The sequence below is a fragment of the Phoca vitulina genome, unplaced genomic scaffold (genome assembly GCF_004348235.1).
Source record: "Phoca vitulina isolate PV1807 unplaced genomic scaffold, GSC_HSeal_1.0 scaffold6, whole genome shotgun sequence".
NCBI lineage: Eukaryota > Metazoa > Chordata > Mammalia > Carnivora > Phocidae > Phoca > Phoca vitulina.
The window spans coordinates 54949525-54968431 of NW_022589709.1; positions in this window are offsets into that span (position 1 = coordinate 54949525).

Below are 18907 nucleotides of genomic sequence, written 5' to 3' on the forward strand. Positions count from 1 at the left end.
AAAACATTCTTACAAAATGTGCAGATGACATCAAGTTGGGCATGACTACCAAGATCTCTGAAACAAGAATAGAATATTAAGTGACACTACGAACTAGAAAAGTAGTCCCCACCCATCCCCATCTCAAAAAAAAAAAAAAATTATGCTAAGGAGGTAGAAGCGGAAAACTAACAGAAGAGAGCCTGTGTTGCCTGCAGCCACCTGATGTCACCTGGATGTCCCAAAGAGACCTGAGACTCAACATGCTCCAAACCAAAATCACCTTTGCGCCCCAAACTTGATCCTCTCACTTCTCCTAGTTCAGCGACCAGTATCACCATCTATCTTATGATGCCAGCCAGAAACCTCAAAAGCATCTTAGACTCCTCCCTGACCTCTAGCCCCATGGACAACTGAGCATGAAGTCTGGTCAGTTTTATCTAAGTATCTCTTCAATCTTGGATTACTTAGTTGGATTACTATCAGCACCGTAATCCAACCTTCTATCATCATGAGACGTAGGAGTGTGCAGGTTAGAAATTGGTTTCTGATGTCATTCATACGTAATACTCTCAGAATAACAATAAAAATGTTAAAATCACTTCAAGATTTTTTTTCAATTCTCTTTGTTATTAGATAGATCCCAAAGGGCTGCAGTTTTAAAGTCACTTCAATTAATTCATTTTTATGATTATGCCACTAACTCAATACATAATTCGGTTCATCTGTTTCATTTTGTTTTTGGTTTTTAGGATTGATTTTTTATACTTAATTTTGATTTATATCTATGTAAAATATTTGGTCCCAAAATCAAATCTACAAAACAACTTGTATTCAGACAACTTTAGCCTCTCTTTCTCCTCCCCCTTCCCTCTCTAACTCTTTTGCCCAGGTTTAGCCTTCTATTTTATTTTTTTAACTTTTTTAAAAATTTTATTTTGTTAATCACCATACATTACATCATTAGTTTTTGATGTAGTGTTCCATGATTCATTGTTTGCGTATAACACCCAGCACTCCATGCAAAACGTGCCCTCCTTAATACCCATCACCAGGCTAACCCATCCTCCCACCCCTCTCCCCTCTAGAACCCTCAGTTTGTTTCTCAGAGTCCACAGTCTCTCATGGTTCGTCTCCCCCTCCGATTTCCCCCCTTCATTTTTCCCTTCCTACTATTTTTTTTTTAACATATAATGTATTATTTGTTTCAGAGGTACAGGTCTGTGATTCATCAGTCTTACACAATTTGCAGCGTTCACCATAGCACATACCCTCCCCAATGTCTATCACCCAGCCACCCCATCCCTCCCATCCCCCACCACTCCAGCAACCCTCAGTTTGTTTCCTGAGATTAAGAATTCCTCATATCAGTGAGATCATATGATACCTGTCTTTCTCTGACTGACTTATTTTGCTTAGCATAATACCCTCTAGTTCCATCCACGTCGTTGCAAATTAGCCTTCTATTTAAAAAATGCAGTAGATACATGTATATATATATAGAGAGAGAGAGATAGGATATATATATATACACATATATATATAGATAGGATATATATGTGTATATGGATAGGATATATATATATGTGTATATATATATATGTATATCCTTCCTACCTCTTTTAAATAAACAGCATATATACACACAATTTTTCCATTCCATTTTGCTTTTTTCACTTAACAATATAACCTGGAGATAACTCCATAACAGCATAGATTAATATTTCTCATTCCCTTTATAGCTGCATGGTAATCCATTGTCTTTATTACTATAATGTATTTAACCGGTCCATTATTGATTGGCATTATTGAGTCATTTCCAGTTTAATTTATATTACAAACAATAGTTACATTGTTTTGTCCTGTGCAACAGCAATGGTCACCTGACTGGCATCAGTATATCCAATAGGCCCCTCATCCATTCCATGCTTCACACTACTTGGAGGGTGATCTTTTCTGATCTGGTCATGTTACCCACCCATACCTGAAATTCTTAAATGGCTCCATATTGTTTTTAGGATAAAGATCAAACTCCTTGGCATGGCCTACAAGGTCCCACAAAGTCGCCCCCGTTCATCTCCTCAGCTGGATCTAGCCACCCCCTCATCCTTACTTTCCAGTTTCAGCCACACTGATGTCACATCAGAGCATGCTTCTTCCAAATGCAGGACCTTTTCCCCTCCTCTTTCGCCTGCCGAAAGCACTTACTAGTTAACTTCACCTAGTTAATGTCTACTTGCCCTGCAGATAGCATCTCCGCTCCTTAGAGAAGCCTTCCCTGACCTCCCTTACTAGGTCAGTGAACCTTTTTATATGCACTTATATGCACTCACCTCCATGCTCCACTTCTTATTTGTAGCACTTGTCATCAATGTAATTTCACATTTTTGTATGTAATTTTAAAAATTCCTCTGTCTTCACCACTGGACTCTGCTCTGTGGAGGCCAGAGCCATGTTTATCCCCCCACTTTCACACATAACCACCAACTCACCTGAGGATTACCAGTGCCCAGCACAGAGCATGTGCTCAGTCAAAGGGTAACAACAACTATATGAATGGCTTCTATAAGCCATGTTACTATACTAGGTGCTCTAAGTATATTGCTTCAATGAATTCTCACAAACCTAAGAAATTGATACTGTTTTTCATCATTTTAATGGCCTTAAGATTTCTGCTTTTCTGATCTTGGTAGTCTGTATTTTCTGTCTTTTTTTCTTGTTCATTCTTGTTCGTTCTTACATAAAAGGGGTTTATCAATTTTTATTATCTTTACTACATTTGATGTTACTGATCATTTTCTACTGTATGTATGTGCATATTTTTTCATTGATTCTGTTCTTAGCTATACTATTTCACTCCTTCTGATATCTTTGGGTTTTATTTTACTTCCTATTTTAGCTTCTTGGGAAGCTCAATTGATTTTCAGTTTTTCTTCTTTTCGCATATATGTAATAAAGATGATACATTCCTAAGTGCTGCCTTACCTGCACCCTACACATTTTGATATGTTGTATTTTCATTTTATTCCCTTCATATTTTCTAATTTCATTGTGATTTCTTTTTTTGCCATGAGTTATTATTCTTGCCAGTGGACAGATGAAAAACTGACATGCAGAGAAGTTAGATGATTTCTCCAAATCACAGAAAACCTATAAAAACTCAGGTATGTCAGACTTCAAAGTCCATGACATTCCCTATATAACACTCTTCCTCCATGCTATAGGAATTAAAGCAAATTAAAGGAAACCAAGCACAGCAAATTATTGGTTAGGAAGAGGAATAAGAGAGAAGGACCTAAAAGTCAGAGTAAATTTCACATCAAATGAACCTCTGATATTGTGTTACTGTTTAAAATTAAAATGATTCTAGCATGTAATTTAAGGCAATGTGTCATTTAAGGGTTAAGAAATAGTCTTTATTTTTTTTATTTTTTATTGTTATGTTAATCACCATACATTACATCATTAGTTTTTGATGTAGTGTTCCATGATTCATTGTTTGTGCATAACACCCAGTGCTCCATAAACATGCCCTCTTTAATACCCATCACCAGGCTAACCCATCCTCCCACCCCCCTCCCCTCTAGAATCCTCAGTTTGTTTTTCAGAGTCCATCGTCTCTCATGGTTCGTCTCCCCCTCCGATTTCCACCCCCCGCCCCGCATTCTTCCCCTCTTGCTATCTTCTTCTTCTTTTTTTTCTTACTCAGTATTGGTTAGTCCTTTCTTTCCAAATTTTAAGTTAGCTAAGTGGTGGTAGGTGCAGCCATACTCCCTGCACATAAAATAAATGGGTCTCACTTTCAATAATTGCTATTTAGGTTAGTTATAAGAGGAAATGTCTGAAAATTCAGTGGGGTCCTTCATAGCCGGGAAAATGTCTCATATTTATTTCTATTTAATCATCCTTGATTCTGAAAGTGCCTCTTCTTTTCTTTTGGTGGAACAGTGGAAAAAATATCACACTGGGAGGCCAATTAACTGAGATCAAATCCCTTCCCCAAGTGTGAACTGGGTCCTTCCCACCACTACCTTTCAACAACAAACAACAAAATCTTATAAAGGTATAGAGCATAAAATCAAAGCCCCTCCTACCCCACTACTAATTCTACTCCCCTCCCTAGACGTAATGACAGTTATTAAGCTAAACTCATATATATATATATATATACCTTTTCGTATTTATGTATGTGTATGCATACAGTTACATATATTCTGTGTATATGCACAGACACATACCTATCCCCTACACGCATATATATCCATACATATAGCTTTCCCCCTATAAACAGAATAATTTATTTTATTTTATTTTATTTTACTGGGTTAAAACAATGTTTATTATCTCAGTTTCTCTAGATCAGGAGTCCAGGTGCAGCCTAGCTGAGCTCCCTGCTTCAGGGTTGCTCAGAGGGCTGCCAAGTGTTCGCTGGGGCTGTGACTGTGACCATCTGAAGGCCTGAGCGGAGAAGGATCTTCTTCCGCACTCAGGCATGTGGTTGTTGGCAGGATTCAGTTCCTCCCTGGCTGTAGGCTGCCCTCACTTTCTTACCACATGGCCTCATTATAGGGCCATAACCAGAAGAGTATTTTACATACTGTACTTCAGTGACATTCCTTTTGGAGCTCTTTTCATGCAAATATGAAGAAATCTACTTTATTTTTTAAATTACTGCACTGTAACGACAGAATGAATTTATCTTGGTTCATGCATACTTTCCCCTATTGGTGGTCCTTAAGAGATCTTGGCTTTTTCCTATTGTAAATAATGTTACAATGACAATGCTTTTAAGTGCTTCTATGTGCATATATATGTATCTCTGAGCACAGAAGCCTAAAAGTCCAATAGATGGGTTGAAGGTGATACATATTTTTAGCATTCAATGACTCCTGCCAAATTACCTTACAAAGAGAATTTAACAATTTATACCCCCCACCACATCCTTGACTGTTTCCCCATTATAGTATAAATCTCTTTATTTTTTACTCAACAAAAGGAGAAAAATATTCATTTAAAATTGAACATTTTTTATTTGCTCGTCTCTTTTTCTAACAAACTGCACTTGTCCTTAAAATAGGCCCTTTTTTTCTACTGGACTGTTGGTTTTGTCTTTGTCGGTTTATAGGAGCTATTTATATAATCTGGACGCCTTTGTCATCAATATATGATGCTCAGTCTGTTAGATTTTCTTATAAGTCCATTTATGATGTCTTTGACCATAAAAAATATTAAATGTCTTATAAAATTAAATCAATCTTCTTCCTTTATGAATTTTTGGGGATTGTCTTCCTTAGGAAGGATCCCTCACCCAAAACCTTAAAACTATTCTCTTAATAATTTTACACTTTTTTTCAATCAAGAGAGTATTTAATCCAGGAGATCAATAAAAGTTCATAAAGGAAGAAATATTTGAAATTGTCCTGGAAGAATAAATATTTTTCAATAGGCAGAGATGGAGAAAGGATAGCATGAGCAAAAACATCCAGTAGAACTATACTGAGCTTATTCTTGAAAACAACCAGTAGCTGACTCCTCCCTTCTTTTATACTAAATGCAGCTCACAGAACACACTGTTCTGTGCCTTGCTTTTGTCACTTAACATATCTTCGAAATATTTCCATAATTGTCATAAAGAGCATCCCCATTCCTTTTGAGAAAGGCACAGAATCCCATTGTATGTGAATATCATAATTTATCACTCTACTCTTTATCATTCATCTATTGATGATTACTTCCAATCTTTTGATAATAGAAACAGTGCTGCAGTAAATACGTTTCTATAGATGTCATTTTCTATAAACTCCTAGCAGAATTGCTGAGTCATAGGATATGCATGTCCATAATTGTGATAGAGGTTGAAAATTTGCCTGCTGTTGGTGTGGTACCAATAGGTACTTCTACCAGTAACAAGAATGGGCTGCTGATTCCTCATGATATAAGTGTTTTCCAACTTTTTTAATTTTGCCAAATTTTAGGAAAAGAAGTACATCTCTGTGTAATTTTAGTTGCATTTCTGTTATTATAAGTGATATGGACCATTTTTTCTTATGTGTAAGGGCCATCTGCGTTTCCTTTTCTATGAGCTGTCTGCTTATATCGTTTGCCCATTTTTCTATTGGGATGGTTAATGTTTTGTTATTGATTTATATGTAGCCTTCATACATTAGAGAATTTAGTCTTGTTATGTAATATGACTTACAAATCCTTTTACAGTTTGGCAATTGTTTGTTAACTTTATGTATTATAGATTTTGCTGTGGGGAATATTTTTTTATGTAGTTAAATTTAACTACTGTTTCATTTGCAGCTTATGAGTCCTATTTGTATTTAGAAAGGGCTTTGCTGGCGCCTGGGTGGCTCAGTTGGTTAAGCGTCTGCCTTCGGCTCAGGTCATGATCCTGGAGTCCCAGGATCGAGTCCCACATCAGGCTCCCTGCTCAGCAAGGAGTCTGCTTCTCCTTCTGACCCTCTTCCCTCTCATGCTCTCTATCTCTCATTCTCTCTCTCAAATAAATAAATAAAATCTTAAAAAAAAAAAGAAAGAAAGAAAGGGCTTTGCCATTCTGAGATTATATAAGAAAAATTCTCCCAGGGTTTTCTCTAGTATTTGTAAGACTTCATCTTTAATATTTTGAATTTATCCAGATGAAGACTGTGAGATGTAAACCACTTATTTTTTTTTCCCAGCTTCATAGCACTTAGCTGATAGATTTTGCAGAATTTTGTAATGACTTGGTAACTTATCTTTCTCCCCAGTTGATTGTGAAATGTGTCAGGGCAGAAACTTTGATTTCATGTTTTTATTCCCTAAGCCACCCTGCTCTTTAATCCACTTCGACCCAGCTCCAAGCTTCACCTAGAGCCTGGCAATTAAATAGCTCATACTTCTGCATTTCTTGGCTAGCTGGGGAGGTAAGAGTCCACCTGGGTTAAGGTGAGGCCTTCCAAGGGAGTGGTTGAAAATGAGACTGGGACATTCTCAGCCAGTGCCTTTTCACCAAGCTCAAGCTCTTACCCAGTGCAGGTGCCAAGTGAGTCATTCCGACACATGTAGAGAATGGCATCCTGAGGGGAAGAGAATTATACTGGAAATAGCTGAGCTTGCTTACAGGTGGAGCTTCTCAGCCAGCACTGCAGACAAGCAGCCCCTGCCACGGCAAACGGCAAAGCAATAAGAAGCCTGGCTTGCGCACGGTGGAAAGCTGGGATGTAAAAGCAGTCTCCCTCTGCAGGCCACCAGCAGCCCCCAGAGACCATGTATTCGAAGCAGACGGTGATTGTGGAATCCAACCAGTTCACAGGCAGGGAAGCCATCACTTGCTAGCAATGGTGCTCTAGGGTAGGGGGTAAGGGATTCTGTCCCAGTACTCTGAGGGAAACATCTGGAGGGCACCAGGCCCAGGGAGAAGTGGCTCACAAGTCATCTGCTGCAAACTAGCAGCAACAGCTGAGTTCCTGCAATCTGCCGCACTGTTCTGAGTCCCAGGAGGGCAAAGAGTGGGCTCCTGGCTCAGGTTGGTCAGGAAAGTAATATATACACATACCAATATGGTGTAAGGCAGCAGAAAGGAATACCCTCGAGAAGGTCCAGGTTGCTCAAAGGAGTGTGAGGAAGAAGCAGGTGCATCCAGCTGGGATGCCCAAGGAAAATTCAGAAGGAGGAAGTGATACAGAAGCCTCCAGCAATCAGTAAATGTGCTTGGTACTGGGAGATGGGAGGATCTGAATGCCATTTTATGAGGCCATTAGGAAGAAAGAGGGTGGGGTGGGGCGGTGGGCAGAATAATAGCCCCCAGAGCTTTTCATGCCATAATCCCTGGAATTTGTGAATATGTTACTTTATCTGGCAAAAGAGACTTTGCAGATATGATTAATAAGGATTTTGAAATGGGGAGATTATCCTGGATTATCTAGGGTGGGCTCAATGTAACCCCAAAGGTCCTTATAAGAGGGATACAGGAGTGTCTGAGTTAGAGAAGGAGATGTGAAGATGTAAGAGAGATGTGATGAGGTGACGGACAGAGATGGAGATTTGAAGGTACACAGCTGGCTCTGAAAATGGAAGGAGGGGCTGTGAGGGGCCATGAGCCAAGGAATGTGGGCAGTCCCTGGAAGCCGGAAAAGGCAAGGAAATGGATTCTCCCCTGGAGCCTCCAGAAGGAACGAAACTCTGCTGACACCTAGATGTTAGGACTTGCAATCCCTAGAAATGTAAAATAATAACTTTGTGCTGTTTTAAAGCACTAAAGTTGTGGTGATTTGTTACAACAGCAGTAGGAAACCGACAGGGGGTGTTAGGCGCTTTGGGAGGTAGAATTCCTTGTGTAATTCCTTCTGGAAAACTCCCACGTAGCCTGGTGTCTTAGATGACTGTGCCCCAATCCCACCCCACATCATGGGAGGGGTTGTGAGGATGATCGAGAACAGGTGAAGGATTGGGACTGCCTGCGAAGCTGCCTGATTCAGCATTTCTCATCTCTGTGCTTCTCAAGAGCACGGTCAGGGTACGTGGTCCTCCTTCTCTAAATAGGTTGAAGCTGGATAAGAACATTTGAAATCCACTGGGATTTAAATTAGCAATAAAGAAAATTATGGGCAACTTCTCTCAAATCCTATGGTCAGCAAGTATCTGATTTCCCATTAAACGGCATTTCAAGTTCTGCCATTTCTGAAAGAAGCTTGGTTTTGTTTAGAATTCCACAGTTGTTTATGGATTAGCTACTTCAGAGATGGATTCTTTCTGTTTGTGAGAGACAACTTTTTGAAAGGGATAGGAAAAAATGGCAAACATATACAGATAATGAGATTAAAAGAAAAAAAAATCCAAGCTGTGATATCAGCACACAAAGAGATGGTCATTTATTCAGTCACTCATACATTCATTTAGTCCACACATCTTTAATATTATTTACCATGTACCAGATACTGTAGTAGTTCCTGAAGCTACAATGTTGAGAAAAACAAGTTTGGTCCCTTCCCTACCCTCATAGAGCTACTTTCCAGACAGGAGAAGGGCAGATATGAAAAATCAGGGAAAGTGGAGAAATGGCATTTTATTTATTTTTTTAAAGATTTTATTTATTTATTTATTTATTTATTTATTTATTTATTTATTTATTTATTTAAGAGAGAGTGAGAGAGAGAGCACGAGAGTGGGGTGAGGGGCAGCGGGAGAAGCAGACTCCCCGCTGAGCAGGGAGTCCGATGTGGGACCTGATCCTGGGACTCCGGGATCATGACCTGAGCCGAAGGCAGACGCTTAACCAACTGAGCCACCCAGGTGCCTGAGAAATGGCATTTTAAACATTCTTTAGAAGGTTCGCCGGACAGAACGCCACAGAAAGAATTGTGAAGTGGCACAGATTCCACGTGGAATGAAGCAGCATCTTGAATGCCCTTGCACTACCATTCCTCCGTCCACAGCCGGGAGTGAGAAGCTGGCCATTCTAGAGGACATGGCATAAGAAGGTCCAACTGACAGTAAAGAGTGTGGGATGATGACCAGACTCAGAACAGTCCCCATGCACCCAGGCATTGGTACTGCCTTCAAGTTTGTAGCAAGCTTTAGAAACATTGTCTCTCTGAATCCCCATGCTTCCATTTCCCAGAATACACAACCAGCGCAGGAAGGTTATTACAACTATCACTAGCAGATAGTATTACAACCTTGAGGAAACACGACCAAATCGTCATTTCTCAACCCTTTAAACCGCATGCCCTCCTGTGGTAAATAGTAAAATTGACTGCCTATTAAGCATTTGAAACGTCAAAATATATTAATCAATAGGATTAAAAGCAAACCAAACCAAAGCAAAGGGTAATCGTAAAAGAACGTTTTGATAGGATCTGGAAGAGCATTTACTTTGGTCATGACAGCAGCGTGAAGTAGTGGGACACAGTGTGGAAGCGTGGAAGAGGGTGCTACTCAGGGTGCTCATTTTCACATGAAGACCACTGTGCTAGTCTTTGAGCCGGTCATGATTTCCCCCCGGGGATTCTGATCCACTACTCCCCTCACTGCCACCAGGAAGATGAGCCCAGAAAGTGATTATTGACAGCGAGGACGTTAGACCCATATATGTGTGTCCGACTTCTCATCCAACAAATAATTACTAAATATTTAATCAACATATTTGATGGGAAGATGTCACAGTACCTAAATATAAATGATCTCTCAAAACTTCCTTTATATCCTATTAAAGTGTGGTGTAGAGGTTAATCAAGTGAGTCTATATTCAGGTTACCTGACATCAAAGCCCAGTCCCACTGTTCTTTAGCTATGCGTATGTTGGACAAGCGACCTCACTTCATTGCGTCTCGATTGCCTCGTTTGGAAACTGTGGATATCTGTCATTTCTATGTGTTAGAGTTTAGTCATCCATTCATTTACTCCTACACCATTCACTATATACACACTGGTGTCAGACAGTTGCTAGGGATATAGCATATTTACATGTCTAATTTATTTTAAAATCTTCTGGGAGATATAGGTGGTATCCATAGTTACAAAATCGATCTTAGTTTTAGATTAGTTTTACTGCTTTGACCTATTTTCCTGCTTTTTTTGTTGTTTGTGATAGTGCCTTAAAATATAATATACTGTGAGAAATGTCAAACTATAATCCACCCATGGTTGTATTATTTTGTCCTTCAGCATTCTCAGGAGCCACAAAACATACAAATAAACAAATAATATGCAACATATAATGCAAATGACATACTGATAAAACAATGTGTATGCAGCAAACATAAGTTAATAGATATGATCCCTGCCAAAAATATTCTCTGGAGTACCCTACAAACATTTCTAAACTAAACAGGGCCACTTGGATAAAGTTTGTGAAGTGTAGCAATACGACCTCGCCACTGCATTCTCCTGACAGCAGATCCTAATTCTATAACACTTAACAGTAGCCTGCCATTCAATGATTTCAGTGACATGATTGTGGGTGGGTTTCTATTCCAAGATACCAATTGTACTAGGCCTAACTTCTAAGCCATAAATATTTGTTTCTGCTTCTTCTTAACCCCTTCCAGAAAGAGAAAAATCACTCTCAGGAGCTCTGTTCCAGCTCATGAATACCCATGGAATAAACTGGGACTTTGAGGAGGGACATACCTCTTAGAGTTGCTGATGACCTGGCTGGCCTTCAGGACACATGCCTACCTTGGCATCTGGCAACACCAAGCTCTTGGGGCATTTGATTTAAAGGTTTTCTTTAGTGCTATGGGAAGACACTATTAAAACATAAAAGAAATAGAAAAACAGGAAACCGTGGCTATATGGCAAACATGACAAAGAGGCCATCAAGACGTGGAGAAGTTCACATTACAATGTATGTCACTTAGAGAGAACAATCACTGTTGGATACAACCCAAGTTCATGAGATAACTATCACTGATCTGGATGGAAATTGAGTATTTATGAAGGATATCAGGCTTTAAACTTCAACTTGTATTGTTTCAAATTCAAATCAGACTTTAAACATCCCATTAGAATTCTTTTAAACAAGAAAAAGGTCTTTTGGCTTAAGTTTAGAGATATCCCAGAATATAGATTACAACTTGTAATCATATATTTGTGAAAACTTATTGAGGTGGTTTTTTAAGACTTCCTATAAAATAGGTACAGTATACCAGAGACCATTTCCCACTTGCCTCACCCCCCCACTAGTATTATGTATGCTTGAGACCAGAGCCAATTTTTGACCCTTTACTAATTTATTTTATTGAAATGATATATACTTATTTTATTGAAATAATTATATAATCAGAACAACCTACATTGTCATAAACTATTCTCTAGTTCCACCAACTTCTATTTTCATGACTGAACCATCCTTTCTTCTGGACCTGTGTATAAGTTCTTCCTTTCGTCTTGAACATCATACCCCTCTTAGCATGCCAACTTATCATCCATCAAGTCCTAGCTTAGAGATAACCTCCTCCAGGGAGCCTTCTGTCTCCAAGACTGGGCTGGATGCCTGTCCTCTATCCTCCCATGTTATCTTGTACTTTTTCCTATCAAAGCCCTTAATGTAGTAGGTTAGAATTACTTATTTATTAGATCTGTGTCTTGTTCTTAGACCAGTGGTTCTCAAACTTTTTGGCCTCAGGATGTTTTGTATTCTTAAAAAGTATTGAAGACCCTGAAGAGAAGTATATATGGGGGTAATACCTACTGATATTTATTGTATAAGAAATTAAAATTAAGAAATTCTTAAAATTCTTACTGATTGATTTGCTTAAAATAACAATACAAATGTATTACATGTTAACATCTAAAAACACATTTTTATGAAAATAATTATATTTTTCAAAACAAAAATTTCAGAGAGATAAGTAGCATTGTTTTACATTTTTGCAATGGACTCTCATATCTGCCTTTACATTTAACATGTTGCAATAAATTGTTTTGGGTTGAAACATATGAGGAAAGTCCAGTCTCAGAGACATCTGGAGAAGGGAGGGATATTTTATTTTACTTTATTTTATTTTATTTTTATTTTATTTATTTGATAGAGAGAGTGAGAGAGAGAGAGAGAACACAAGTGGGGTGAGGGGTAGAGGGAGAAGCAGACTCCCCGCTGAGCAGGGAGTCCGATGTGGGGCTCAATCCCAGGACCCTGGAATCATGACCTGAGCCGAAGGCAGACGCTTAACTGACTGAGCCACCCAGGCGCCCGGGGAGGGATATTTTAATAGCCTTTTCAAGGATATTCTTCTTAATACTATGCTAAAACTTGACGAGTGGTAGATTCTTAAAGTTCATTTTCAATGTGTAATCAGAAAGCCAATCAGTGAACTTTCTGTATTTTGTTACATTAAAATCCATTGGTCTATTTTCCACTTTGAATGGATCTTTCCTCAATGTATGATTTTGTAACATCATACCATTTTGTAATTTGGAAAAGAGTGATTTGCTGAGTTATATACATCATTCCAACTTGACAATTTCACTGTATAATATCAAAAAAATAAATTTGTTAATATCACTACCATTCTCATCAGAGAAGTCTTTAATTATTGGGAAGCTACAAGCTCTTGTTTTCCAAAACTCTAAGTTTCATTTGAAAGCTCAAATTGTATTATTGGCTATAAATACTGTCGGTTGTTCTCCTTGAAGGGACAAGCTCACTTTGTTCTTTTTTGAGAAAACCTCTGCCAAATAACCACAGTTTGTCAATCGTTCTTTTAATAAAAACTCTGTTCCATGAAAAAAGTGGCTAGTTCAGCTTGCAACTCAATCCCACAAATGTTTTTCCTCTGACAACCATCGTACTTCAGTATTCAGCAAAAATACTTTATGTGTACCTATTTCATTACACAGAATATTAAAAAGATGTATACTTCAGGTTGAAATTTAATAAAATTAATCATTTTTCCTGCTTTGTCAAGGATGTTCTACTGTCAAATTGGCATTTTTTTTCTGTGCGGGGGGGGGGGGGGGGGTACCACTGTCTTGATGAATGTTAAGGAATTCATGCTAAGTTTTATCCACCATTACTTTTGTACCCTAAGTGCAAATGCCAATAGAGTAAAAAAAAGATGCCATCTTAGTATTATGGAAAAAGTAGCCTGACCATGAAGATCCCCTGGAAGGATGTCATGGACCCTCATGGGTTCCCTGACCATGCTTTGAAACCTCTGACTTAGAACATAAATTTCTTGAAAGCAGGAACTGCTATCTCAGTATTTGTGTGTCCCCAAGACCTGCATAGCATCTGGCACATAAATAAATAGATTCAGTAAAGATTTGCTAAATAAATGAATAAATCAGAATAACTTAATTTTCTGTTTGCCTAACATTTTCCTCCCCTCTTGCAGAATGTTCTGAACCTAATTTACTTGCTTTGATGACTCAGGGTCATCACTGTGAACATTGGCTGAAGTACAGTTGCAGCTGTTGGGATGTTGTCCCTGCCATAAATTGTCAAGTATGTACTTCATATAGGGGATTTTACTCACTCATTCTTGGTCTGTTTGCCTCCTTCACTGCTGATGGACTGGCCGCTAATCACTCACTGAGGATATTAATGTTATAACCTTGAAGAAATATCTCTAACTTCCTCCTTTTTTATGTAGTTTTTAATCTGTAAGTTTAGAACAGTAAGTGAAGTAGGCCAAAACAGCTTCTGAGCTGTCTATTGAATCAAGCACATGAGCTTTAGTGCATGGATTTGCCAATATTTATTTGGTTAACCAGAGGCCACTTTCAATTTTGTTTCTCATGCTGAGTCAACCCCTGTGTCTCTGAGATTTTGGGATAACTGAGTTTTGTTATCGATGAAGTTTTGCTATCCATGTGACTGCAAAAATTAACCAAAATACACTAACTTATAATTCAAGTTAAATAAAACATATATCTACTGTTACAGGGATGAAGGTACAGATCTTCCTTGACTTATGATGGGGTTATGCCCTGAAAAACCCATCATAGGTTGAAAATATTGTAAGCTGAAAATGCATGTAATACACCTACCCTATAAAACATCATAGGTTAACCTGGCCTGCCTTAAACTTTATCAAAACACTTAAATTAGCCTACAGTGGGGCAAAATCATCTAACACAAAGCCTATTTTATAACAAAGTGCCGAAGATCTTGTATAATTTATTGAATACTGTGCTGAAAGTGAAAAACAGAGTGGTTGTCAGTGTATTAGTTGTTTACCTTTGTGTTCACACGGCTGATGGAGTTGTAGCTCGCTGCATCATGAGAGTTTTCTGTGCTTATTGTCTCCAGGGGAGGAAACATACATCCACTAACTATAACATGTGATTATACAAAATGCATGCAAATTCTGCCTCCCTGCCATCTTGTGCTGTTTTGTCCCCTTAAAGAACTACCTAAGGTAGTGTTTCCCAAAATGTTTTCTATGGCATACTAGTGAGAGTTTCTTAGGGGTACCAAGGGGGAAAGAGGTCCTGGGGTCACAACACTACTTCATCTTTAAAAATTTAACTTCCAGGGGGACCTGGGTGGCTAAGTTGGTTGAGCAACCGACTTTTGATTTTGGCTCAGATGGTGATCTTGGGGTTGTGGGTTCAGAGCCCTGCATTGGGTTCTGCGCTGAGCTGGGAGTCTGCTGGAGATCCTCTCCTCCTCTCCCGCTGCCCCTCCCCCACTAGCACTCTCTCTTGCTCTCTAAATAAAGAAAATCTTTCAAAAGATTAAAAAATAAAAATTTAATTTCTAACTTGTGAACTCAGCGTGTGCTATATTAGTTTATATCTAGTCGTACTGTTCTGTAAGGTGGTTAAAATTAAGAGTGCATTAAACTCATTTTAAAAGGCCACTTTTAAAACTGCCATCAGTGTTTTGTGTTAATTCTTTCTTAAAAAATATTCTCAAAGAGACCCCCAAGAACGTACTCATGGAATACTCACTGTGACGTCTAAGTGTATAGACAGCAAACAGCAACGAACATTTCTTTTCAGATAAAATAAATGTATTTAACAGCATGTTCATGATCAGTGATTGCAACACTTCTCACATCTTTCTTAGTAGAAATAGAGAAACTCACTCATCCCAAATCTTTCTTCGCAGTGGTGACCCCAGGATGTCACACAAGAAGAGGGAATTGTCTGGGTTTCAGGTTTGAATGAGGAGACAACTTTTAAGTTAAAGCTATAATAATTAATCAGCCCATCTGACAAAGAGTGGAAGGCAGTTGGGTGCTAGCCCTCCCCACCACTTGGGAAAGTCAGCGATTTCCATTGCCTGGAGCCTTGAGGTCTCCGGGATGGTGAAGCGAGCCGTGAAGGTGCAGCTCCCGGCCTTGAGGTCTGCAGTGAAGCTTTGTAAACCTATGGGTGGAGTTGCTGGTAGCCGGCGGCGCAGCACTGGCCAATCGGGAGGGCGCGCAGGCTCAGGCTTCCAGAAGAATACAGCCGTGTCTGCCTTCAGCTTCCCCTTCCCCAGTGTCAGTTACCTGCGTCAGCCACCGTTCGGAAGCAGATGGCCCTGCTTCTGACGAATCATCAGAAGGCCAATAGTAGCCTCACTGTACGTCAGCGCCGACGTCATTCTCCGACGTCTCCCCCCGGAGCCATTTTCTCTTCTCACAGCGTCAGAAGCCCGTGAGTACCGTTAAGGTATTTTGAGAGAGACCATGTTCACGTAAATTTTCTTACACTATATTGCTGTAATTGTTCTATTTTGTTATTAGTTATTATTATTAATCTCTTACTCTGCTTAATTTATGAATTAAACATCATAGTTACGCATGTAGAGGATTTAGTACTCTCCGAGGCTTCAGGCGTCCACTCAGGGTCCTCGAACGTGTCCCCCCCGGATAAGTGAGGGGGACTGCTGTGCTGGAGATGCCATTCTTCCCCAAACATTTGCAACTGCCGGAACATGGCATTAAAGAATACAAATCTCACTTGCCACCGTATTTCCGAAGCCGGGGAGATGGGGCGTGCGTAGTGTTAGGCAGCCGATTGCAACCAATTAGCCTGATAGGGAACTTGCCCTGGTTCTCCTCTCTGAGCCGTGGCTACATCTGGGAGAATAGGATTGTCTGCAGGCAATCACTGAGCTTTGGGGTATGGAATTCACCGAGGGCCCTATGAAGTCCCAACAAATACTTAACACAGCTGAAAGGTGGGTTTGCAAAGGCTGCCATGCCCACTTTCACACCTCACGTGGTGAGTTTTACTAGGTCATCAAATTGCTAAACTCCTTTTTGGGATACAATGTGTCTATTATATCAGAAAAGTCTCCTAAATATGGGACTGAAAGGTGGAACATGGCCTTCTATTCCCAAGGAACGTTCTTCACAGTGGTAACCCAAAGAGATAGTAGGCCTGAATCTGGGCTTCTCTCTCTTGAGAAAATCATGCACTACTCTAAAACTACTGGCCTTCCTGCCGGACAGTTCCTCTGCTTCAGGGCAGTTCCACTGGGCGTAGGAAAATTCAGCCGTTCACTAAAACCAAACAGCCCGGGAGTAGAAACAGGTGGCAAACACCATTGGAAGAACCAGGTTGAGTCTAACGTGAATAAATTCCTTCTAGATACATCTTGAACTAAAAGCCAGTCACATTTCTAAGGGATGGGGGATTATTCGCTGGTTTGAAATGCTCAAACCTTGACTTTAATATACTTTATCATAGCACTTGTCAGTTGAGCCTTAGCTTTCCTGATTGACTCAACAAAAAGATTTGTTTTACCGTGAGAGAATAATAAAGAGAGAAAGTTCTTCCTAGAGCAGGATAAAGTTTTAGGGGCCCCATCCTGCCTAGACCCCAGTGAACCAGAAGCAGATGCAACCTCTCAGTGCACAAATACGAGTTGTCCCTGGCTCTGAAATCTGAATCAGGAAAGCACAAAGGGTTTTATAGGTTCAGTGCCAAAAGCTCAACATTTAATAGTAATTATATCTTAATTTTTACTGAACTCTTACTATGTACATGGCACTTATGCCAAGTTTATGAGGATACTTTCATTTTAATCTTCAAATATCTCTACAAAATGGGTGCCACTCAGGCACTGAACAGATATTTCTTGGGTGCCATTCTGGAATTATTGCTGAGATGCAACAATAAACAGGATGTTGAAGTGCCTGCTCTGGGAGTACTTACCTTCCAGGGGGACAGAACTGAACAAATGGATTCTTCCATGCAATAAATGTTATTGATTACCTATTACGTGCTAAGCGTGGTAGGAATACAACAGGGACACAAACAAACAAAAATATTTGCCCTCGCAGAGCTACATTGTAGTGGGGAAAAGACAAACAATAAACTAAAGAAATAAGTAAATTATACAGTATGTTATACAATAAGAACTAGGGAAAGGGAAATAGGGGAGGTATGGGGTGCAATTTCAGATAAGGAGATAAGGGACTTTCTTATTGAACCAGTGCAAAAAAATGCATAAACAAGGTAATCTCAAAGAGCGGCAAATTTTGTGACCATAATAGATCAGAGTAAAGAAGGAAACATGAATTGAGGGGAGAAGGTACTTGAAATTATTTGGCCAAGAAGGACCTCTCCACAGGGTCATATTTGAAGGAGATTTGCAGTGTGTGAATGAGCCAGCCATGGGAATAACTGAGGGGAGAGGCTTCCAGAAGTTCTGAGATGAGATTGATGTTGGTGCATATGAGAAACAGAAAGAAGGGCAGCTTGGCTCTGTCTGATGAACACAGGGGAGGGGGAACATGATGTGAAATAAAGTTGAGGAGGTAGACTGGGGTGGAATCATGCACTGTATGCTGTCATTAACCCATCCTCCAAATGAGGAAACTGAGGCTTGGGAGCAGTGCCATCAAGGTCTCCCTGTATTGGGACTCCACTGGCTCCAGAGCTCATACTTAAAACTGTCCACACATGCTCACCCCATTTGGGCAGCACATAGCTAGTAAACAGTTACAGACTGTAGAATAGATGTGGAAGCAAACATTGCATGCCAGTCCACTTGTCCCACGGGGAACCTAGAACATAAATACATCCAGGTTAGTGATTTCCATGCAGGCTTACCCAGGGAGGGGGTCAGGGAGGCCTGGGTGCTAGTCCCTAACCTTGAATAGGGCCCCTCAGTGTCATTCTGGCCTCCCAGCACCTGGAGCCCCAACCCAGAGGAAAGATCCCTGAAAATCTGGTTGTCTCTAATCCTAGGCCAGGAGACTCTAGCTCTTCCTTCAGTGAACTCCTGTACATGGTATTAACAGCAGGTGTAGGCAGGACACCCAGCAGCCCCCATGCCCTACCTGCTTCCCCAAGTGGGACTGCCCACGGAATATATATGTTAGAGGAGAATGAATTTAAGGACACCTTTTGGATACTAATCTTGATCCCTATCTGCCCCACCCCCATGGTACTCTATGCATTCTCAGAGCTTTCCAAGGAAAATGGTTTTTTTTTTTTAAGATTTTATTTATGTGAGAGCACGCGTGAGCGCACTGAGTGAGGGGAGTGGCAG